We start from the raw sequence: 24,165 nt of genomic DNA, 5'->3' as shown, positions 1-24,165 counted from the left end.
GATCAAAACTCTGGAAGGAGTCAGACACAGCAATCCACTCACTGTAGGGACTTTCCACAATTCCACCAGCAGCACCATTTATAGCTAAGGTTACAATGGAGAGTGTTGGGTAAGACCCAGTTTTCAGTTGCTTGTAACTTTGCCAAACTTAAACAGTTTGGGCTGAAATTTTCTATGCCATGTATCTATCTCACATTGAATTTTTGGGTAAAGTTTCAGCTAAAACAGCTCAGCCGTTTCAGAGAATGAGGCTAGGGAAAATACACAACTTACCGATAAGTACCAGGGCGTAACCGTGTTAGTCTGTATCCACAAGAACAACAAGGAGTCCAGTGGCACCTTAAAGACTAACAGATTTAGTTGGGCATAAGCTTTCATGGGTAAAAAACCCCACTTCAGATGCAACTTAAGTCCAAAGCTGACTGCAAAGACTTACAAAGAGATCTCACAAAACTGGGTGATTGGGCAACAAAATGGCAAATGAAATTCAATGTTGATAAATACAAAGTAATGCACACTGGAAAACAATCCCAACTATACACTCAAAATGATGGGGTCTAAATTAGCTGTTATCACTCAAGAAAGCTCTTGGAGTCATTGTGGATAGTTCTCTGAAAACATCTGTTTGATGTGCAGTGGCAGTTGAAAAAGCCAACTGAATGTTAGGAACAGGATAGATGAGACAGAAAATGTCATAATGCCACTATATACATGGTATGCCCACACCTTGAATACAGTTCTGGCCACCCCAACTCAAACAAAACATTAGAACTGGAAAAGGTGCAGAGAAGGGCAACAAAAATGATGATGGGTATGGAAAAGCTTCCACATGAGGAGAGATTAAAACGACTGAGACTGTTCAGTTTAGAAAAGAGATGACCAAGGGGGATAAGGTTGAGGTCTATAAAATCATGACTGGTGTGGAGAAAATGAAAGGGGAAGTGTTATTTACCCCTTCACATAACACAAGAACCATGAATCACCCAATGAAATTATTAGGTAGCAGATTTAACACAAACTTAAGGAAGCACTTCTTCATACAATGCATAGTGAACCTGTGAAGGCCAAAAGTATGATTGGGTTCAAAAAGGAATTGGATAAGTTCATGGAGGACAGATCCCTCAATGGCTAGTAGCCAAGATGGTCAGAGACACAACCCCATGCTCTGGGTGTCCTTACACCTCCGACTGCCAGAAGCTGGGACTGCATGGTAGGAGACAGATCATTCAATAATTGGCCTGTTCTGTTCATTCCCTCGGAAGCGTCCGGCACTGGCCACTGACAGAAGACCGTATAATGGGCTAAGTGGCCCATTGGTCTGACCCAGTGTGGCCGTTCTCATGTTACACTGATTTGCCCAGGCTAAAAAATTCTTACAACAGTTTTGTTGAGAAGCTCTGGCACCGCCATGTTTTGGAGCAAGGATTTGAAATTTGCCTGGGGCGCAGGCAGCTGCCCTGATGTCAGGGATATGGCTTCTGCTGTCCCTCGGACAATTCACATAAATTTGTCCCAAGTTACAAGCCTCTGGGGAAAAAACCTGCAGCTTGCAGATTCTGTCTACACTGAGCACACTCCAGCCCCTCACAGCTCCTACATGTCAATCATATGGCATATGTGCCATCCCCAGGGTGACTGAGTGTGCTCCATCCTGGGTTGCTGGAGCTGAGGAGGACTTTCTCTGCAATTGCTGCTCCCAGCACTCAGGGACCTACAAGTACCCTCCACTCGTGCACAGGCAGCTTGGAGACATAGGAAGCATCCCAGCTGAAAAGCAGAGGAGCAGAGCAAGTGAGGGAAGAGATGTGGGGCTAGGGGGACAGAGGCAGGAGCTGGAGGCGGAACAGTACTTAGGGAGGTAGAAAACTTAGGAGCAGAAGAGGAGCAGAAGGGTGTGTAACACCTAGAGAACACTACACTTCAGCACCTGGAATTGAGCCTTTTATTCTTCCTGAATGAAGATGATGGTCAACAACTTTGCTCCTCTAGCACAATGGAACTTTCTACAACAAGGGTAAAGTGTGTCTCTGCAGGGGACAGATCTTTCCAAGGGCTAGTCTGAGCCTGTGCTATGAACTTCCCTAGGGGCTAAGGACCATCACAAACCTCACCACCTTTCACTCCAAGCACAGGGTGAATTTCTTTGGCCTTGACTTCTCTTACAAACATAGAGCAATGTCTGTGTGTACCTGTCCAAAATGGAGCATTGCACTGCACACACTTCTTCCCCTGGGGTGGGGATGAGAGAACAGACATGAGGCAGATGTTAGCCATGTTGCTTAATGCACTTCTGGAAAGTGCTCGGATACTGCACTTATCACAGCCGTATAAAACCTATACAGAATTCCTGAGCCTCAACATTCCTTTGCTGAGTAGTAAATAGCTGTGAAACCCACTAGCAAAGCATTTGTCACCATCCCTCTTGAATGGCAGGCACACACAGAGGATAACAACTTTCTACTGTTACCAGTTAGTCCATTAGCTGCAGAAAACTGTGCAGTGGATCTAAAGATCTCAACCTTGTTAATGACCCATGGGGGGCAAAGGGGAGACACATCAATAAGGTTCCACATGATGGAATTTTTGTTTTTTCAACTTTTAAGTTTTTTAAAAGTTTGTTTTTATTGGATGTAATTTCCCACATTAAAAGAACCTTAAGGTTGCAAAGTCAAGCACTGAAAAGTTCAGAAATGCCTGAAATACGGATGTCCATGCACTTGATTTGGCCCTTTTGTTGATTTACATTATGAGGCAATCTTCAATTACATGATCACAGGCTACTGTTAATATGGGACCCTTACTTCATTCCATACAGTGAGGCACACTGTCCCCAGGGAACAACTAAGGGCTGTGCAGTGAATTAAGCTGTTGTCTGTACAACCCTGGCCTCCTTTGTTGCAGAAGTTGGAGGACATGTAGAAATGAGACAGCAGCTGTGTACCTGGAGACGGTATCATCCTGCACACACACCAGGGGGACAAAGTAAGACTGCATGAGCAACCTTAATTCAGGTGTTTCTAACTTTTGAGTGCTTGACTTTGCAATCTGGCTTAGTTCCCAGTCCAGGTCTTTGTGGAAGTGAAGGAAGTTCCACACAGATAGAAGCAATGAGACTATTTGTATCTAGATCCCCAAATCCCATTCCTTAGGCTGAAATGCAGAAAACACTCATGTGGGGAGGGAAAGCAAGAATCACAGGCAGGAGCCAGGGAGCAACCTATGAAGCTCTCTGCTCTTCGGAGCTGCCCTGTATCCTGAGGGTGTCAAACTCAGAGGGAGCTTTGGTCTTCTCCAGAGGTTCAACAGTAACGGGGAACTTGGAGGGAACTGCATCTTAGGGGATCTGCACTGCTCAGCTTGCGGTGCTCTGGGCCACGTGCTAACCAATGTAATTCCAAAGAGCTAGATTGTTCGGTTCAACAGTGCTCTGGTCCCCATTTGCATGGGGATCATCTCACGGACACGATGCTCCTCTGGCGACATCCTCAGAAGCAACTGTTCAGATTATTACATGGGGTCCCCAAGCCCAAACACACCAAACAAATACTCATTTTGAACCTATCATTGCACATTTTGCCTAATCTAGACCCAGATGCCTGGAAGAGGCTCTCAGGAGTTTTAACAAGGGGAAAGCAGTTGCTGTTCCTTCTTCTGGGAAGTGCGAGGCTCTCCCTAGTGTCATGCTGTAGGGCACACTCAGAGGAGTCTGAAATTCTCTGGCCTAAAACATTATGTTCAAAGTTCATTTAATCACGTGCCTGGGTGAGTCCAAGTCTCCTCTTGCCATGAGGTCAGACATTATCTGCCAAATCACAAGTTCCATTATTTGCAGGACTTTAGAGATGATATTGCGACACAAACACAAGCAAGCAAACCAGCTGGATGGTCTTCAGTTGTTAACACCAGAGACTGGGGATTTCTCCTCTGGTTGCCTGGGGTACTGACATGAGAAGGGCAAAGGGAAGGTGTTGTGCTTAAGCTTCATTCTAAGTGAGCTACTGGCCCCAAAAGAAGAGGCAGGTTGACAAAACTGGGCCCCTGCATCCAATCCCCACTCACATCTTGATATATATCAACTGCTTTCCAGTGTAGTCTCTGAAATACACCTTTCTGAAGAGCAGTTTTCCCATTGCTCCAGAGGACTTATTGGAGTCATTCAACCCATGGCACATAGCCCAGAAAAGAGAAAACTGATGGGAAGAGGCTGCTGCATCTATCCCCGCAGGTGAATTCCTGTCCCAGTAGAGAGCGGGGTAGATACAATGGCTTGGAGCAGATGTGGGAGATGCAGGAGGGGTGTGTTAGCGCCCAGAGGTGACACATGCCCCCCACAACCTTTAAATTGTGCCCCTGCACTATCAAGAGTTGTGTGTCACCTCTGATTTCGGTGGCAATATTTTCAGTCTAGTACACGAGGTTTCTGAATCTACGGGGACAACAGCAAATATTTCTAACCAAAACTGGCGCCAGAGCCTGGTGCCAGCACGACATGAAGCGCAATTGCTGCCCCCAGATCAAGGGTCACCCAATACCCCATACTCTCACATACGAGAAGGAAAGTCAAGTGCATATGGTTTTCTCCAATAAGCTCTATAATGTCTACACTCCACTCATCTGCTCCCCCACCACGGAGCCTTGCAGCCAGCAGCTCAACCACGGAAAAGCGTTTTAACCAAAGAGTTACTTGGACTATTAACTAGACCAGAGGGAAGCACTCAACTTGAGGAACTCAAACTATGGATAAACACAACAAAGCAGCAGCAATTGGGAACTATATCAGCATCTCTTGATTCATCTACACCCCTGCTCGGGCAATACTCTTCCAATAATCAGGATCTGGGGAAGACATTTCACTCCAGGAGCAGTGAAGTCAATTCGCTAATCATTCATTCTCTGTTCCTACAGAAAAAAAAAAACAAAATCTCCACCAGGCATAGGCAGCTATGACCTAATGCAGAGGTTCTCAATGTGGCACACACAATGACTCTGATCATGCCATGCTGCTAAGTTGGAGGCAAATTCCAATCTGGAAAAGGCTGAGATTTACTGACATAACAGATTGAGGGTCAGAAGATCTGGATTATATTCCCAGCTGTGTCACCAATTTGCTGCATAATGTTGGGCAAATCTCTTCCAATCTCTGTACCTCAGTTTCCTCATTGTAAAGCACGGATAATAATTCTTAAATTGCCTTTGTGAAGGGCTGTGCTTTCCTGGAGCATTTTTCTCCTATAGTCCCGAAAGCACTAATGCTGATGTCCTCCAGAGCTGGTAACAGGCGAGGTACCATTCCAGAGGTCACTGCTGAACCCTGATGCAAGTGGAGTGTCTTCCTTTTCCAGTCATAGACAAAAAGAAGTGATGAAGCCATCTGTGAAACCAATACCCTTCCTACGAGGAACATCGCTGTCAATGCTCAAAACCCCACACAGCTAATGCTAGAAGTACTGCTAGAACCCAGACATAAGGGCAGAGTAGGGAGACTTCCAGCACAGGCAATCTCAGCAAGGAGGGGCTCCCTGAGGAGGCTGCTGCAGATCAGGAAGATATAAACCAAGCGGCAGTAATGTGCAAAGCATGTTCATAGCAAGCCCAGTCACCAGACAGAGGACTTCACAAGCTGACTAAAGGCCACTCAAACATCTTCCATCTGCTAGCCAGACACCAGTGTCTGAACCGAGGCCTTTCGGAAAGGTCAGGACAGTCCTCCAGGCTCTAAGATATTGCCTTTGCTTTCACTCTTAGTATCTTAATTCCTTTGTTAAGAGAGATTAATCTTTCCATAAGGCAGCTCTTGGGAGCCAAGGAGTTTGTGTATTATTGCAAAACATATGCTCAGAAGAGACTGGAAATGCTGTTGGCAGTGGTACAGAAGGGAGCAGTCTGCAGCTTTGGGTCAAAGCAAAAAATCCCTGCTAATAAGCAATTCCCACGTGACAGTCTGGAAGAGCTAGCAAAAGCATCTTCAAGAAACTAAACAATGGTGTGAGAACCAAGTTAACAAGGGCTGGCTCCAGGAAAAATGAAAAGGCCAATGATATGCTACAACATCCCCAACATCACAGATCCAAGAAGAGCCTTTCTGGGAAATCAGCTCAAGTCCTTATGCTGGGAAATCTACTGGGACAGGGGACCTTGAGGCGAAATGCTGGCAAACTGCTTCATCAGTTAAGACAAACCCAAGTGTTTTCTACAGCATCTGAGTAATTTGTTTCAGCCCTACAGCTCTCCAGAGACCAGTGTGTAAAGCACATGCTGCTTCTTCTGGGAAGGGGAATTCAGCACGGTTGGCCCCTGCCCACAGTAGGACAGTTTTAGAACATTTCCCACCACTGCTGACATCCAGACACAGTCCTACCATGGAAGGGCTGGTGGTGCTACTTTCACCACCCTGCAATACCTGCGCCTGGTGACACGCACTCCCACTGCTGCAGCTACACCCTGATCGGAGCACATCTACACAGCCTGTGTGCGCCACCTAGGCTTGCACTCCCACCAGTGGGCGATCTCCACAAAGGCAAGGCTCTTGGGGACCTGTTTCAGCCAAAATGGAAGTTGTCAGGAGCACAGCTTTGATTAGCATTTTCCCTGGAGTGCGGATGTGGATACGAAGGAGACTTCTCCCAACCTCCACATTTCAGAGAAAAGTCATGGTGGGTTTGGAAAGAGGGTGGTGTGAGGCTGAAAGCTTTCATTGGTGAGCCTTCACCATAACCAGCCCATTTGGCCTTACATGTGGGGGGGCACAAAACAAAGACGAGAACAAGTGTCAGTTTCAGGCTGTTCCAGCCATGTTGCCGGGGGGCGAGGGAGAGAGTGCATGGGGGAGTCTCAGGGGATCATGCATTGGACTGAACAGCCTTCACCCACCAAATGTGATCCCAATGGCTGTGCTGTATCCACCCCCCCCCTCCACACACTCCTCGTTAGCTTACACACCATGGAAATCACTTCAAAACAGCAACAGCCCAAGAGCAGTCAAGTGTAAAGCACTAAAGTAAATTGTAAGGGATGGGCTAGATGTTACCTAATGAGCCTTTTCCAGCTCAAACTGCCACAATCCCACACACGTTCCTCTCCAATCCATGTTACCATCATCCCTAGCAACTCAAATAAATAGCAGATTTGAACAGCTCTGGAAACATCTCCTAACCGTATTTCAAACAGCAGCAAAACCTCCTCATCTGCAAAGGAAATTTCTGAGGAAAGCCACACCACAGCAGTTCCAGAGTCTCTTACTCAAACTGGGAAGAGAGGTGTTCTGTCTTGTCTCATTTCAATGGTAAGACTTTCTGGCTGCAGAGGAACAAACATTGCCCAGAACACACATGCTATGTCTGTGCCCACACCCAGCAAAATCTGAAGTGTGGGCAGAGTATTCAATTACCTCATTTCCAGGTGCGCTGTCAGCATGAGTCCTGGCTGGCTTGAGATAAAAGTGTGAACAGTCCTGAAGGTGTCTGCATAATTAATAGTAATTACTACCTAGAGCCTCTGAATCTCTGCTGCTTGTCCTACAGCCTTGTCTATGGGAGAACAGCAAAATGTTCAAGATTGGTATCACAAAGGGGGCACCTGGGCCCTGCCAGCACAACCCACAGAAGCAGGAATGCAAAGGGCCTGTACAGCTCAGCTGTCTTCAGACGGACACATACCCAACACTGTACAGTCTCCTAAATGCTCACTTCAATACCTCCAAGACCCTACATCAGTGTTTCCCAAACTTGGGGTGCCACTTGTGTAGGGAAAGCCCCTGGGGCCGGGCTGGTTTGTTTACCTGCCACATCCGCAGCTCTGGCCGCTCGCAGGTCCCAGTGGCCGCAGTTCACTGCTCCAGGCCAATGGGGGCGGCGGGAAGTGGTGACCAGTACGTTCCTCGGCCGGTGCCACTTCCTGCAGCTCCCATTGGCCTGGAGCAGTGAACCGTAGCCAGTGGGAGCCGCAATCAGCCGAACCTGCTGATGCGGCAGGTAAACAAACCGGCCCGGCCCATCAGGGGCTTTCCCTACACAAGCGGAGTCCCAAGTTTGGGAAACATTGATCTACAGTGCAGATTCCTTTTACATTGGCTGCAAGTAGCACAAGGAACTCAAGAATCTCCACACTGGCTCACACCAGTGGTCCATGTAGTCCAGTATCCTGTCACTGAGAGTGGCCACTAGCAGCAGCTTCAGAGGAAGGTACAAGAAAGCCTGCAGCAGGGAGCTATGGAATAACCTACCCCCAAGGAAAGTTTTCCTCCTAATCCCCAATAGTTAGAGGTTGGCTCATTCCCTGAAGAAGAAGAGTTCAATATCCCTTCCAAAACTCTTGTGTTTTCTCTAATTTATTACAATCCTAGGTATTTATGTTTCACATGGAAGTGCCTAATTTCTTTCTGAATCCTGCTAACCTCTTCGTTTCAATGATATCTTGCATAAATGCATTCTGTGGGCAAACTCTGTATTGTGTGAAAAAGCATTTCCTTTTAGCAAGCAAGAGTCCCTTCTGAGAGGGTCACGATACACTCCAGAGCAAGCATGCTGCTTCGGCAGCCTTCCCAACCTCAGGAATGGGAGTACAAAGCTCAGGACTTGAACACAGCTCTCAGCATGGCATCATGCAATGAAAGCAACAGACTCTGAGGTTACCTTAGAGGTCACTTCTCCCCTTAACGCCCATCTACAACTCCCACTAATAGCAACAGATGGAAGGCTATCCCCACACTTCCCACCTTTCTTCTACTCATCTCCCAGTAGTACAAGTCCCCATCTCCGTTCTGTAATGGGAGTGGTCAGCCCTTACGAACTGTTTATCATTGGTTAGCGTCACATCTTTATTAGCTCATGTTTGCTTTGGCTGCACATCCAAGCAGTTCTTTAACCTGAGAAAAAAAGGAAAATCTTGGACCCTTAACAATGGCAATAAGTTTAATCTGTCACTGGAGACAATTACTTGACTGGCTGGTCCTGGCAGGGTCTAATGTAACATGTGGCAAAGGAAACACTAGGGAAAGCAGGCTGCAGCAGCTCCAACACTAGGCATTTCCTTGCATTATTCAGAGTTCCCTTCCCCCCTCGTGTGGAGAGAACAACTCCAGCTGTCCCGTCACCTGCACACGCGTCTCTGCTGGCTGGATTTATGGATTGTTGGTGCTGCTAACAGCTCCGAGTCGGCTCTGGCTGGCTGCTTAGACATTCAAAGCTACGTTAGAGAGTTTGAAACGGTTCAGATTTTGTTCTTGGCTCTGGCTCCCAGGTTTGGGCCTAGAAGTTGATCTGGATTCCAGAACAGAACTGGCATTGGGCAGCCTGGGCACGAACACATACATAAAGTTTTCTCCCGCCATGACTCAAGTCAGCTTTCTGATGAAAACAAAAGGGTCTGGGGTTTCTGGGTGTTTATTCAAGGCACGGATTTAAGAACAAATCTTTGGGTTTCTACCTGAGAAGCTCAGAACACTTTATCAGAGGACGATACAGCCATTTCCCACAAGGGAGAAAGATACAGGGTGCTATATACACAGCTAGCTTAGAAATAGTATGAGTGAGCCTTAAATCTCCACGGACGTAATGGTAACATGAACACAGTACCAACTAAAAGGCTTAGTGAGATTGCACCAAGAACAAAAGCAGGGACTCCAGCTCCTTTGTTTCACTGCTATTTGGATTCTATGGCTAAGAGGCTACATTAATGCATTCAAACTAATGCTATTTGGATCCAGTTTTAATGCATCATTTTAAAACTAACTTGGTTTGACTTTAAATGGCATGAAATGTAAATCAGAAACTGCTACCAACAGTTGCCCTTTGCCAGCCCTCCCTGGGATGCCCGAATAAAAGGAAAATATAATCAATTAAATTGCCTTCCAGATTAGCAGACACGAGCAACATGGTGAGTCATGAGCAGAGGCGATTTCTTTAGGATGAGTTACAGGAAGGTGGGAGACGTGACATTCTTCAGTTCCCCCTTTCCTTTCACAACCCGACCCTCCACATTTTTCTCAACAGGAAACGTTGTTCTCTCCCTCCTTGTAAACTGCTGACACTGTATTTTACACCTTACAAAGTCAACAGAAGTCAGAAGGGGAAGAAGGAACAAAGAACCAGGACCTGCCCACAGCAAGTACATCTTCCCAGTGTGGAGCATTTCTCCATGGAACTGTAGCCAAGACATAGCTTGCTTGGGATGGTAAAGTCTAGCAGCTACGGGTCACGGAGGCAAATGGCCTTCGGGTGACTATCTGGGGTCCTATCACTGTAGTATGTAAGCACTGAGGTTGTGGCAGCAGCTCCAATGCAGCATTATGGCTACTTCACTAAGACTATTCAGTGGGGAAAGATTTTCAACATCAGCGAAGGCTTTTAGCCATGCGACCCCTACTAACATTGATAGAGCTCAGGTGACCAGATTGCCTTGCCAGCTTCCAAAGTCTCAACAGTCCTACTTAAAGATTCTGGTTTTTAAAGAAGGGACTCGGACACTGAATAACGGGCTTTAAACGGAATCCCCAACTGCCACAAACCTGGGTACTAGTTTCTCTAATTGCCACTGCAGCAACTGGCATTTCCCCTTCCCAGCTGCTGCTGTAGATTTCTCTGTTCCTTCACCCCAGTAAGGCTCTAGACTCAGCGGACCTCTCCTTTCTCGCTGCGCCACCCCAGACGCCCCCTTTTAGATGTTTTCCAAAATTCAAGAAAACCGAGCTGAAGTTTCTGGTTTGAAGTTTTTTTGATGGCTGTTGCTGGGATAAAACATGTTCGGTTTCACTGTAGTGTCTCACATAGGCAGAATGAGCTAAACACAGGAAACAAGAGGGAGACATTCCAGTCGGCAAAGGAACAGTGACTGTCACCAGCATGTCCCTCTTTCCAACCCAAGCTGGTACTCTATGGGGGCCAGGGTGGAGGGCTGTGGCAAGTCCAGAATGGCAGACATGCCAAAGTAGCCCAATCCCAGTGCAGGATTGATGGCTTCCTTACTGGAGCAATTGACAAGAGTCACTAGGACAGCTGCCGAATCAGGCGTCTCCAGCAGAAGGGGCTGGCATCTATTCAAAGCCATTAGTCAGTCCCCAGTTGTCAGTAAATAACCCCTTTGTCTGAGGAATCCTTGACATGGAAGGCCGAGCAGAGGCCAAACAATTCACCGGCTTGCAGTCCTTCTGCCCAAAGCTGCTGGGGCAACGAGGGCCCTGCAAGCATGTCTCTGTGCAAGCCAAGTACACCAGGAATCCCATGAGCACAAACAGAAACAACTCAGCTGGCCCCACAAACATTTTTCACACCACTGCTGTGGCTGCCACAAATGTATCTTCGCTAGAAGAGGAAGAGTTAGTCTGAGCCCTGAGGCATGCAGGAAGTGGAAGGCCGTTCAATGGGGTGGATGTAACTGGAATTAGGAACATGCTGTAGGAAGTACCTTATTGAGCGAGCCAGGTGGCAGGGAGACCTGTCTTATTTTGACCAGTATTAAATGCTTCTGAGGAAGGTGCAATGAACCCTGCAGTGGCCACTTCAGCAGTAACTTCTCTGATGGGAAGTTTCCTCTTGACCCCAGCAATTTGGAGTTGGCTTGTGCATTGAAGCTGGCAGATTTATAGCCCTTATGAGTGGTTATCTGAGTAAGGGTGGATGTTTTTCTTATTGACCTTGTAAATGTCGAAACCCCTTCTGAAATGAAATCGACCATCAGTGAACACCACTAGAGCTGCACAAGCCTAATGTTCTGGGTCAACATAAAGGCAAGAGGAGAGACACTACAGCACTGCAGACTGGGAAGAAGACTGCTCTCTGTGATGACTCCAGAGAACTGAACCACTCCAGCTGCCTGCTGCATCCTCTTCCAGCTGGGCTATCCCAACATCTCTTCTGAAATGGGCTGCAGTGTAAACAGGAAGCAGAGCTCTGGCAGCAGGCATGCTGCAGCCGGCTACAAACCCTGCAGGGGACCAATCGTCAGTCTGGTGGAGGGAAGGCTGGTGACCTAGCATCCTGCCAGCGGTCAGGGAACTGGCCTGACCTTTAGCCGACCAGTCAGCACTGAGCTCCTGGGGTGATATTCTGAAGAACACATAGATACAACATCCAGTGCCACCAGAATACCTTGGTGACAGGTGCCTTAGAAACATTCAAGCTGGAGAGAACGTGATGGTCCAGCAACTGAGACCAGGATGCTCACTGCAAGGAGCTTAAGGCCCCACCAGCTCCAGTCAGTCTTTATAGCATCGTCCCAGCATTACCCACCCAGGGAAGCAGAGTCCATCCCACCCGTTGGTGCCTTGTGCTCCCAAAGCTCCAGCAGCCACTTCTGCACACAGAAGAGCTATTAATTGTATTCTCTGCAGTTCTACACTCAGAGTGGACCAAAACCCAAATCCCCCTGCATCCTCAGGCAGCGCAAGTTTCAAAGAGTCACTAGTGCTCACAGCTCACGGAAGCCTCCTTCAACCACTCCTGCAATTCTAGGTGATTTTTTTGTCTGTGTGATTCCTAAACAAGAACAAGTTAAACCAATGCTAGCAGCTAGCACTATCAGGAGCTCTGTGGAAGCAACTAGCCAGCATGAGCATGCAGCAGGCAACCACGTGGTCCCCATCCCAAAGTGGAAGAAATTGCACCACTGAAGAACAGGATGGCAAAAATGCAAACTCCCTCTTTCCTGTCATGTGCCTGCTGCACTAGTCCACCAAGAAGCTATAATCTCCGTTGATAAAGAAAGTCACGGAGGGCTGTGAGTTCAACATATCACTTAGCTTTTCATGTAGAAGGCAAGTTTTTAACATTAAAGACTCCTCATGCAACAGTCAATCAAATGCATTCCCAAAAATGAACAGTTGGGGGTAGTTGAATTTTTTTTTTTTTTTAAATTTGGCGGCTTTGGCTTACAGTTTTAAAAGCATTAAAATGATAAACAGAGCAAATAAAAACCTAAACAACTAGACCTCAGTGTAGAAGCCTACAAGTCAGAGATGGGAAAACATCACGTCACATCTAGGCCAGCCTCGGGTCAGGGCAGGCCTGTTCCTCACAATGTGCCGTCTCCTGCTTTGTCCAGGCTGGTTTTAAAATGTCTCTGGTAATGGGATTTCCGCCACTCCCCTTGGAAAAGGGACTGTAACATGTGTAATTTCAAAGACAGCATGAAACACTTCCCAGCTGAAAAAGGGGTGACATACCCAAGTCAAAAGCATTCCCTGAAGAGCTAAGAATACAGCAGTAGGTGAGGTTAAGTGGTTTTTAATAATAACGTTTTGATAGATACTGATCTGTTGCTTAAAGCAGCAAATTCTCTGTTGTCTTATTTTAAAAGAAACAGAGAGGTGAATTTTAGAAAACCAAATAACTGAGGGCTCAAAATAAACAGTCATAGGAAGGCCAAAGCCTCCTGATTTCACTGTGCCGTCCGGATGTGTGCAAAATGCCTCCCCACTACTAACACCTTCTCAGAGCAACTCTGTTAAAGCATTTGATTTAGGTTTAGCTTCTGTATCTGTTTGGTTTCAGGACTCCTTCATTAAGGATGAAGTTTAAGGCTCAGGACTTTAACAATCACAATTCCAGTAGAGCAGGCACGTGCACTCTTGGGAGAAACCATGGCTGGATACTTTCTTTTCTCATATTCCTTTCAGAAAATGCCATAAAGCTTATTGGACATTCCAAAAAATAAATCCAGATTTCCAGTGTAATCATCTTCCTTTTATTACAAAATTAAAGCATAGTGATCCCCTTGGCCCTTAATTCCCACTTTCTCTTTAAGAAAATTACACTGAGAACTCACCTTAAAAAGATTTTCCTTTCCAAACTTTCCCTGCTAGGGCTGGGCAGTGCCAAAGTCACAATTCATAAGAAGTGAATTATTAACTGAGAACTTACCCTGGGACAGAAACCTAGATTGTAATTAAAGAATTAGACATTAGGGGCCAAATTCATCCCTGGTTATATTTTCCTGAGTTCATTCAAGCTCCAAGGAAAAAGAATGTCACAGGTAGTCACTGGTTTTGCAAAAATGTAGAAGAATAAAAATCAAAGCTTGATTTTAAAGTGAAATTCCGTTGAAAAAGAAAAAACAGAGTCAGTTGCATTAGAAATGTGTGTAACAGGAAATAAACATACACTCTCTTCTCCAGTGTTGATGTGCATGAAAATTGCAAACTGCTAAAATTACCCACTGAGCTCGCTTGTGAAATATGCTGAAAATACAGAGCTTAAAGTTTTTAAGTAAACACTTACTAACCAGAAGCTATATGAAAAGAGAGGGAAGAGGTGAGCACCATCAACGTTCATGAGCTACTTGCTGGGGAGAGTCAATCCACCAGCAAAGTCCCCTTTACCAACTGCTGGGAAAGAAAAGGGTGCAGAGAACCCCAGCAAGGTGCTTTCATATCAGAGTTGGCTATTGTTGGGGGGAAAGGCGTGGGGAGGCAGGGTACTGGGGGCGGGAGGCAGGGCATTGGGGGGAAGGGCAGGAGGAAGGTATTTGATACATTTGAAATCAAATCCCCATCTTTCCCTGCTCACCTCTGGTGCTGGGTAGTGGAGAAGAGGTGCTCTGACATTCTACCCCTCCCTCTGCCTCTGGTTTTTGTGATCTGCCTCCCCAGAGCTTCTGCTGCTTTCCCAATTAAATGGCCACAAATTTCTTGTCAAGTTCACTGTTGACCACAGTTCTGAAGAGCAGCAGAGAATCTGCCTCAAGTCTTGTTAATTTCCCTCAAAGCCCAGGCAAAGATAGATAGCAGCAGCTGTGGCACTGTTGCGGTCTGTAGACTCAAGAAGCCAGCACTGCCTCTAGTCATATTTACAGCATTTTCTTCACCATAGAAGGGCGAGGAACTCCTTGAATAAACTAAAGTCTTAGATTCTGCAGAAGCTGATGGCTTAGCCCCCCCCTCACCCCACACATGTACTGGGCAACTGGTGAATATATTTTTCAAAGTCCTACCATCAGCGGGTGACCAGACGTCCCGATTTTATAGGGACAGTCCCAATTTGGGTTTTTTTTTTTCTTATATAGGCTCCTATTACCCCCCCCCCNCCCCCCCCCCCCAAGGGGCCAAGCACCTGCATCGGGTCACTGCTTTTCCACTCTAATCCTCCCACAGCTCCCAAAGGAACGTGCAATAGAGGCTTTTTTTCTTATATAGGGCTCCTATACCCCCCCCCCCACACACACACACACACCCTGTCCTGATTTTTCACATTTGCTGTCTGGTCACCCTATAGCATCATCTACATGAAATTTGAACTATATTAGGCAAAGACTAAAAGGCTGGAATCTGAACAAAGAAAAAAATACCAGTCCCTGTTCCCAGCACCCCAAACAAAGAGGCAGCTCACAGCCAGGACACAGCATTTCTGCAAGTCAGAAAGAACTCACACCAGCCTCATTGTGGAGGCGCATACAGTACCTAGATACAGTTTGCATTTTTTGTTGCCAATGCCCCAATTTACAAAGCAGGAAGGGGGGCGCTAGCCCGCCCGCCACTGGCTCCTGCCTTATGCCCAAGTATTTTGCAAGGAAGGGGCTTGTCTCTGTCTTTAGGGAGTTCATGGCATGCTCGGCGCTGTACAATATAGGAAGGAGACACAGACTCTGCCCCAAGGCGTTTACAACCTAAGCCGGCAAAGCGATGGCTAGGTGATAAGGCTCTATGCCGGGTGCGACCCCTGCCCCCAGTACCCGTGTAAGGAGGTACCAGTCTGCCTCCGCCGCCCGTGCCAGGACCAGAGTATCAGAGTGTCTGTAAAAAGCGGCTCTGCTCCCAGGGGCTCCGAGACGGCGAGAGGACTCGGCCCCGCTGGGGACAGGCTGGGGGCACCGTGCAGAGTGGGGCTGCACTGCCCTGAACAGAGGGGCCAGGCGGCTGGGGACCGGGCGGTCAGAGCCCTTGGGGCCACGGCTCGTCCGCCCGCCCGCCGGCCCACAGGGACAAGGGGTGGGGAGGGGCAGGGGATCAGACACTCACACCCCACGGGGACCCCGCCTCCGGGACCCCCCTTCTCAAGGGCACCCCTCGCACCGCCGGAGCCCCAGGCACCCCCCGTTCCCACCTCCTTCGCACGCTCCGAGCCGAGCCGAGCCGAGCCGGGCTCGCTGCTGCTCCTCGCTCGCTCGCCGCGGCGCTGGACGGGCTCGAGCGGCGGAAGCAACCGCCCCATCCCCGTCGCTGGGACCCGGAGCCCGGCCCCTGGACCCGCCCTGCCCACTGGGCGGAGCAGGCCGCGGGGGAGGCAGGGTCCTGCGGGGGGAGGCATTGGGGGAAGCAGAGTCCTGGGGGGAGGCAGGGTCCTGGGGGCCGGAGGCATTGGGGGGAGGCAAGGTACTGGGGGCGGGAGGCAGGGAATTGTGGAGAAGGGCCAGAGGGGGGATGCTGGGTGTGCACGGGCCTTGGGGGAAGGGTATTAATTTGCACAAATACGCCTATCCCTAGAGGCTCCCTCCTGAAATCCTGTGATCGGTCTCTGCAAACTAGGGCTTTGGGTGCCCACTGGCAGTTAGGGGAAGGCCACTAAAGAGATGGCAGCAGAGCAGTCGCTGAGGTGCCCAGGCCCCAGCCTAACCCTGCTTGACTGTCTCACAGTTTGCCTCCCCTGCAGCATGAGGCCAGCAGACAGGCCTTGGTTGTGCAGGGGACTGGGGATGAGCTGAAGAGCATTTTATGTCCTCTAGACCCTGGGTTTGAATCTGCCCAAGATCAGGAGTGAGTGAAGGTTGTTACCCTCTGATTGTGCTCAGTCTGTGCCCCTCCTGCCTAGTAAATTGATGTTTCCCTCTCAGCCAATTCCTAGTGTGTGGGCTTCCACCTTACAACAGAATACCCCTGCACTGAGAAGTCACACTAGTGATACTGAATGGGCCATTCAGCCTCTGCCCTTTTAAATTTCTTGAGGGGGCCCTTCTAAGCAGAGTTTGGATGCAACCCCTCAGATACCATTGCAATGGGTGACCATCTAAAAGGCTAGAGATAGATGGACTGGTAGAGAACAGTGTGTGTGAAGCGTGCACTGCCATTGCCCGTGAAGCACTCAAACGCCTACATTTTGATGTCATCGTGTCCCCCACATCTATGGTGCTAATAATATTATGTTCCTTCACAGCCTTTTATGATGTTTCCCTAAAGTAGTCCCTGCTCCAAGCCAAGTAGATAGGCTTACCACACTGCATAAATAGCCTCGAGTGAATGAGAGCAGAGGCTCAGCTTGCATTATTTGCAAAGCATGGACATAAACAGTTATGAAAATATTCCAACTATCTTCCAAAGAAATTCAGTTCAGCAAAAGGCCAAAACCAGCTCTCTCTAAACCATAGGAGGAATTCAGGTTACATTAGGGTCCTTCAAACTCCCTTAATGATGAGTTCATTTAGTCTCAATCTTTCTTAATCCAGTTTTGTCATTATACTTTTTCTCCAAGGTACCTTACAAACCATGTTAATGTAATTTACAGCTATAAAAAAAGATTGGACATGTACATAGCGTATCTGCTGCAGAGCAGGACTCTCCTTCTAAGGGTCAGGGAATGGACAGGGTCTCCTTTTATCCTTTAAGTTCTGTTTGGACATACAGCCAGTGTTTAAAGAGCCAAACTATCATAGAGAGCCTGAGGAATCAGTTCAGTGTAATACCCAATGGTTTTGGTTTACATAGGAAGAAAGTTCAACCCAGAATTGTGTAAGGGAGGAGGGCAGATATAAAAATGATAGATGAACCAAGGAATTAATTTAATTCAGTTTCAGTTCATTTAAACTTTATTGGCAGGAAAATACATATTGAAGAGCTCTGTATTGCTTGCAAGTTTGTCTCCTTCACCAGCAGAAGTTAGTCCAATAAAATACATTACCTCACTCGCCTTGTCTCTCTAATCTCCTGGGACCAACAGGGCTACAACAACATATAATAAAGCTTCACGGTAGTAATAGTCTTCAGTCAGAGCTGCTCTTCCTAGTCTTCTTTTTCTGAGGTCACCAGAGAGATGTACTAGCTGCTGTACTTTGGGAAAGTCCTGGCGGCAACCAGTGGCTGCTGGAAAGGGAACGAGCCTGGTGAAATTTTTCCTGCATTGAATCCTCTCTCTTAAAGGTAGTTTGAAAACATCTACACCAATCTCCTCCATCTCTTGCCCTGGAGCACCACCTCCTGGGTGCTATTGTGCTCATCAAGCCAGGAATCACAGTACTCTCTTGCTCTGCAATCCTGGAGTTTGTAGGGAGAGCCACAGCAGAAAATGTGAATTTTCGTACATTATTTTAACAAATACAAGAAGCATCTGGCCACTTGCTTTCTCCTTGATTCTTCCCTTTATTATGGACAGAGACAGTTCCTCAGTTGTCTTTGTTTCCCTGTTCTGCTGAATTGCTGTTTGCGTTGGGTGCCTTTTATTGGTTCATCATCTGCTTTACTTACAGTGAACAGGAGCATCTGAGAACAAATAGGACAGAATATCTGACAGACCTGGATGGACTGTGTGATTTTGCTTTGGAAGGATCATTCATCTGCCTATTATTTCTAGCCCTTAGCACACCACATAGCCTGTCAGTTCACAAAGACCCACAGCTTCTACAACAGAGTTGTCTTTTGCTGCTAACTGGACTGTAAAATTCTAATTAAATTAGATACAATTTAAAAAACCTAATTTTCTCACTTTTTTCTAAATTAATTAGGTCTTTCACATATTAGTTTATGTTTTAAGGGTTTTGTCTATTACTCATTTTTGACATTTAAAGGCAGATGAAAGAAATAATTTGTGCATTCTGTTCATCTCAAGCATGACACAAACCAGGATACCATCCACAGGCCAGGTTGCACAAGGTAAATTTTGCTTGAGTTTGGGATTTTTCTTCTCTTTTTAAAACATATATGGGCAGATCATCAGCTGCTGTGAACTAACATAGCTCCATTGACTTAAATAGAGCTATTGTGAGTTACATCAGCTGAGGATGTTGCCACAAAAGTATTTTAATGTTAAGGGACTTCCCAGCCACTGTTGTCCCCTCATCTTCTGTTCATTGGGGCCTGCCCTAGCTAGCCCATAGAGCTGGGGTCCCTTCCCAAAATCCAGACCAGACTGAAGCAGATTCCTGCTGACAGGAAATCTCTCAAACATCACTTCAAAAGAACAAAATGCACCATAAAATTTCTAAGATCCAAAAGGGTCTTATAAGATAAAAGCAAATCTTTAAATGTACTTAAGTTCTCAGTAGTTAGAGATGAAGAGACCTGTTAAATCCTTGAGTCTGCCTTTTGCAAAGGCATGGTAGAATCCTCTGAGAAAGGATATATCAGATAGTAAGCTGATATTATAGTCATGAGGTGCTTAGGAAGTGTAGAAACCTTCAAATGTGAATAGTGGAGTTAAGTAAATCAAACAAGGAATCTGTCTGGCAGTGCCATTTTGTGCTAAGTGAGGATCTAGATACAAAGAGTAGAAAACAACTTTATTATAGTTCCATGAGAAGAGAGAACCCCACAGATGAATTTCAAGACCATAAAAAGGTATAAATCCAAGAAAGGAATGTTGCAGAAACGCCAATGAATTATAAGAAATGGAATGCAGCAAGCAAGTTATATATGACACCCACCCATTCCCAGGTCAGCACTGAGAGTGGAATTTTTCATTAAGACCGGAGGGTTAAGAGGTTCACACAATTCTAGCTGGATGCCTTGTCTAAAATTAAGGTATCTTTTTGGTGCGTCTGTGAAACAAACCTCCAATTCGTGTGTGGTTTGTGCGTTGCCGGTTTTCAATTTCTCCTCACAGCATGAGAGAAAGTAACATTGTGAAAGTGGATGGATTGTAACAAGAAAGGAAAATCTTTGCCACATTGGTCTTTTTTTCTAGTACATGTCTAGCTCTGGTATATAGGATACACTGGGAACATGACGTGCAATAGACCACGCAGCCAAATTGTCTGGAACTAGGATACTGGAGGCAAATAGCCATTTCAAGAGTGGTGTCCATTGCGCAGCTCAAAGTTTATGGTTTAGATCAGTTTGGATTGCAGCCTCTCATTTTCTCTTTTGTCAGAGTCTTCTGTCTTTGCCAGTTGAGTCACTTGGAGCTGTACTGAGTAGATCTCAGCTTTAAGTCACTCCGCAGATTTCAAAATTTTATTAAGATCATGTTAAAAAAAAGTGAACGGTACAGAGTTTAAGCATAGAAGTTTGTGGTTATCAGGGAATAACATACAGATTATTGAGGGTGCAAAGTTTGGTTTAAGATTGGGTGACATAAGGAATACATAATCTGCAATATCCCCTATTGCGGGTAAAAGGTTGATCGGTCAAAGTACAGACATTGAGATATGAGGGTTCTACACCCAGGGTCACTCCTTCCTTGGTGACTCACCCTTTGTGTAGACTAGCAAGGTCACTTGGATCATAGTAAAGGTTTGTTTTTCCATCATTAAGTCACTGAATATATCTTTCCTGAGTGTGGTAAAGGTCTGTTGTAATTTTTAAAGGAACTACAGCTCAAGTCAAGGTTAAGTGGTAATTTGGGGATTTTGCTCCATCTGGATATTTATCTGGGCCTCATCACCTAAGATATCTGGCACCCCACTATCATTAATGGGTTTTATCATCACAATGGCCTTGTGAGATAGAGAAGTGCTATCCATATGTCACAGATAGGGACTTCAGGCATAGGATACAGTAAGTGATTCACATGGTCACCAACTGCACAGATTTCTCACGTTTCATTATACAGTGTATTTGTTAAATGCTGACTATGTTCCCCACCCTGTTCAAGACAGAAAAATAAAGACAATCCCTGCCCAAAAAGCTTATAGCCTTAAAGTCAAATCTAAATAAAACTATTTAGTGCACAGTGTAGCCAAAGTGATTGTACTTGTGTCTGAGCTCAGACTGCCAACCAGAAGACCAAATAGTGCCAATTGTGATGATGAATTTTATGACAAGCAGTTATGCCCACTTGGAACTCGGTTGAGTCCACTTTCTCATAGGTCACTGAACAGCCAGAAAATGGTAACAATATTCACTCACTTCTGATCCAGGTCTGAATCAAGCTTAAAATTTAAAAATTGAAGTCTCCATAACTCATTTCTATGAGCCACCCAGCCTCCATACTTGTCAATAAGGTTTTTTGTTTGTTTTTTTAAACAGAGGCATCTCTTCTACTTTATAAAGAGAGTGTGCTGTTGGTGTGAAAACAAAACCTCTATCTTTTCATCAGCAAGAGAGAGTTCAACAGTCTTAATAGGAAAGAGACAAACTTCCCTACAAGAAAACAAGATGTTCACAACTGCTGCCACATCAGTCCTGGAATTCACCAACATGCATGACATCAAGAGAACAGATGATGCTTCCAACTAGTGGAAGAGAGGAAAGGCAGGACAGAGCAAAGGTGTGAGCCACAATAAACCATGGCAGAAAATATATATATTTGAGGGCTCCGATCTTGCACATACTGAAGTCAGTGAGAGTTTTACAATTGACTTCAGTGGAAGCAGGATTAAGCCCATGGTATCTATGGCTATGGGCAGCACTTTTATTGTTTATAGAGAAGCAGAAACTCAAGGGTCTATTTTCACCTGTGGTTTTCCAGTTGCTTCTCCGGCTCCCAGTCTCCTACTGATCAGGTATGAAGATAGGAACCTGCAGAGATGTGACAAATCTGTTACCAGTCAAAATTCAGGTTTTCAGTAAAATGCAATTATGTTGTCATAACACTCACAGCCAATATCAGACTCTTGACTGATACATATCTCAGTACAGCAAGTAATAGAATCAATAAAAGAATGTTGTTTAACACTGCAAGAACTTATTTCTAGTATTTCTGACTTTGCCACAGCTTGGCAAGGAATAGATAAATATCTGCAGAAGTTTTAGTCAAGTATTCTAGGTTTTATTTGCATAAATAAATCTTAGTGGTACAGCCAAATAAGAGTTTCTGGTAAAATTTCCAAGGTCCCAGGGTGCTGTAATTGGATCAAGACACATGGCTGTTTTTAAATGTGGCAATGCCAGCCAAAGAAGTTGCAATGGGGAAACACGCATATTTTCCACATTACAGGGAACTGTCGGGAAGGAAATAGAGAAGGGGAGTCTTCTGCGGGAGGCCCCACCCTTTCATTAGAAGACAGATTGCTGCCACTGTGAACAAGAAAGGCACTTCCAAGGTGTCTGAAGACAGATGCAAATGTGGAGATCCCAGATGTGATCCCTCCTCCTCCTCAATGCCTGTCTAAACCATTGAATTCTAGATGCTGCCTTTAGCTCTATAGACAAGTCTGGGTTCTAGTGAAATATCACCTGAATTAAACTGGCCTCAGGAGACTTTTTGAGCCGAAACTCTCTTCTGTAGGATGCAGGGAAAACAGCACACCAAATCACAGTTGTTTTAAACTATTAAATTCTTTCAACAGCTGTGCAACACAGTTTCAAAGTCAAATATTTTCAGTAGAATAAAATAATTTTATCACAGATTAACATAATATTAATTTAGGGAGGCATTGTCACTGTAACAAAACAAAAATCCATTTGTTTGATTTTTTTCAAATGACACATACCCTAACATGCTGCAAAATCTTCTGTATTCCCCACTACCATTTCACTATGAAGGGGCTTGCATCAGGCTGTTGTGTCATTATGCTGAACTGAAGATTGGGGTGTTTGCCAGCCTCCCAAAAGGTGTGTAACTCCACAGTGAATCACAGAAGTTGAGATTAAAAAGCCCTATTAGGTCACAGAAACAGTGTTATTACCCATTCTCACAATTTTATTACAAGTCTCACAATATTTGATATTCTATTTAAAGTCCCAGTGCCTGGAGATAAGTGACTACTTGAGAATCTCAGCTAGGATTAAGAGAAACAATTAAGCTGGCAGCCCTTATGGTTGAGGAGAAGAACTTGCAAATGTGATTTCCAGTGTGACCTACAGGTTAAAAACCAGAAGCCAAATAAAAAGATGCCACCTTAAAAAAACCTAAAGATTTTTAAGCCAGACATGTGACTTATGAACTTTTGGCATTGGCAATACTGTCAGAAAGTCCATTGACTGAGTGTGACATGCCCCAGAGTACATTCTGAACTCTGAAATTGCTGTGCCCCCTTAACTCTCCAGTCTGGTGTGCACTATGCCCTGCTTTGCAGTGTGAGCTGCCACTCTGCCCACTCACCCCAGCCTCCTGTATGCAAGTCACATCCAGAACGCTATGCCTAGCCACTCTGGAATTACAAATGGGCCACACCTGCATATCCGTAGTGGCAGCCTGATGCCCCAGAAATGTGAGTCTCACCTTGCTCAAGCCTCCCTTGATCAGAGTAAGGTCACTAATTAGTTTGTCATTCTATCAAAGGGTACGAATATGCACCAGCCTTTGTAACTGACAAGATTCCCCAAACTTCAGTCAAAAACATGCTGGCTTAGCTAAAACATTAAAACAAGTTAATTAACTACAGAAAGATAGATTTTAGTGATTACAAGTGATCTAGGCATAGAAAATCAGAATTGATTACAAAAAGAATAAAGGATAAAATTGCAGTCTAATTCCTAAACTTTACCAAGCTAAGTCAAATTTGAAGTGATAAAGTTTTTCTTACCCAAAACCCTAGAGCAGTCTGTTTCAAATGGAAAGTTTTTCCAGTTAGGACCACTCCCACCCAGTTCAAATGTTTCTATGTATTCCAAACAATCTTGTTACTTTCAATATGGTGGGGCAGGGGGGAGGAGAGGCGGCCTGGTGATGTCACTGTCCCTTATTTTATACTCTCCTCCAAGTGCTGGAAAAATCCTCACTGTGCCATGTACTTAGACAGCCCCATTGCCTATGTGCCCTGCATTCATATTAATTGAAAATTCTTGTTACATCCTTTGTGTAGGCGAGGCTTGACATTAAGGTTTGTGTTCACAAGTCCTTATTTCTAAGGAGCTGGTCTGTGGATGTTTCCCAGACTCACAACATGTTTCAAATCTATAGCAAAGTCTCCTAACTTCATATACAATGATGATTCACATTCCTGTTGAAATGTATGTAACAGATTATGACTTTTCCAGTGATATCTCACAAGACATACTTTGTTCAAGATTCATCATAATTTTGTAAAAGTGGTGACCATAACAGCCTACTCTGTCCCCATATCTATTCTAGTGACACCATCAGAGGACCCAACCACATGAACCACACCATCAGGGGCTCATTCACCTGCACATCTACTAATCTGATA

General features: G+C 45.6%; 1 protein-coding gene and 1 long non-coding RNA gene across 2 annotated transcripts in view; both read right to left on the bottom strand.

Annotated features, from left to right (window-relative positions):
- FHL3 (four and a half LIM domains 3) overlaps positions 1-16,124 on the bottom strand; it is a 42,501-nt gene extending 26,377 nt beyond the window's left edge. The window contains exon 1 of the mRNA XM_032796269.2: positions 16,032-16,124. The gene's annotated coding sequence lies outside the window, so the exon portion shown is untranslated. The remainder of the gene's footprint in view (positions 1-16,031) is intronic.
- Positions 16,125-17,725: 1,601 nt separating this feature from the next.
- On the bottom strand, positions 17,726-23,532 carry LOC116834286 (uncharacterized). The gene is made up of 3 exons (XR_004375904.2): positions 22,507-23,532; positions 21,529-21,592; positions 17,726-18,397 (listed from the first exon to the last, which is right to left on the bottom strand). It is a non-coding gene; the product is annotated as an uncharacterized LOC116834286 (long non-coding RNA).
- Between the last annotated feature and the right edge of the window lie 633 nt (positions 23,533-24,165).

Source organism: Chelonoidis abingdonii, chromosome 25 (assembly GCF_003597395.2).
Source record: "Chelonoidis abingdonii isolate Lonesome George chromosome 25, CheloAbing_2.0, whole genome shotgun sequence".
Classification (NCBI taxonomy): Eukaryota; Metazoa; Chordata; order Testudines; family Testudinidae; genus Chelonoidis; species Chelonoidis abingdonii.
This window is presented reverse-complemented; position numbering and strand designations above follow the sequence as displayed.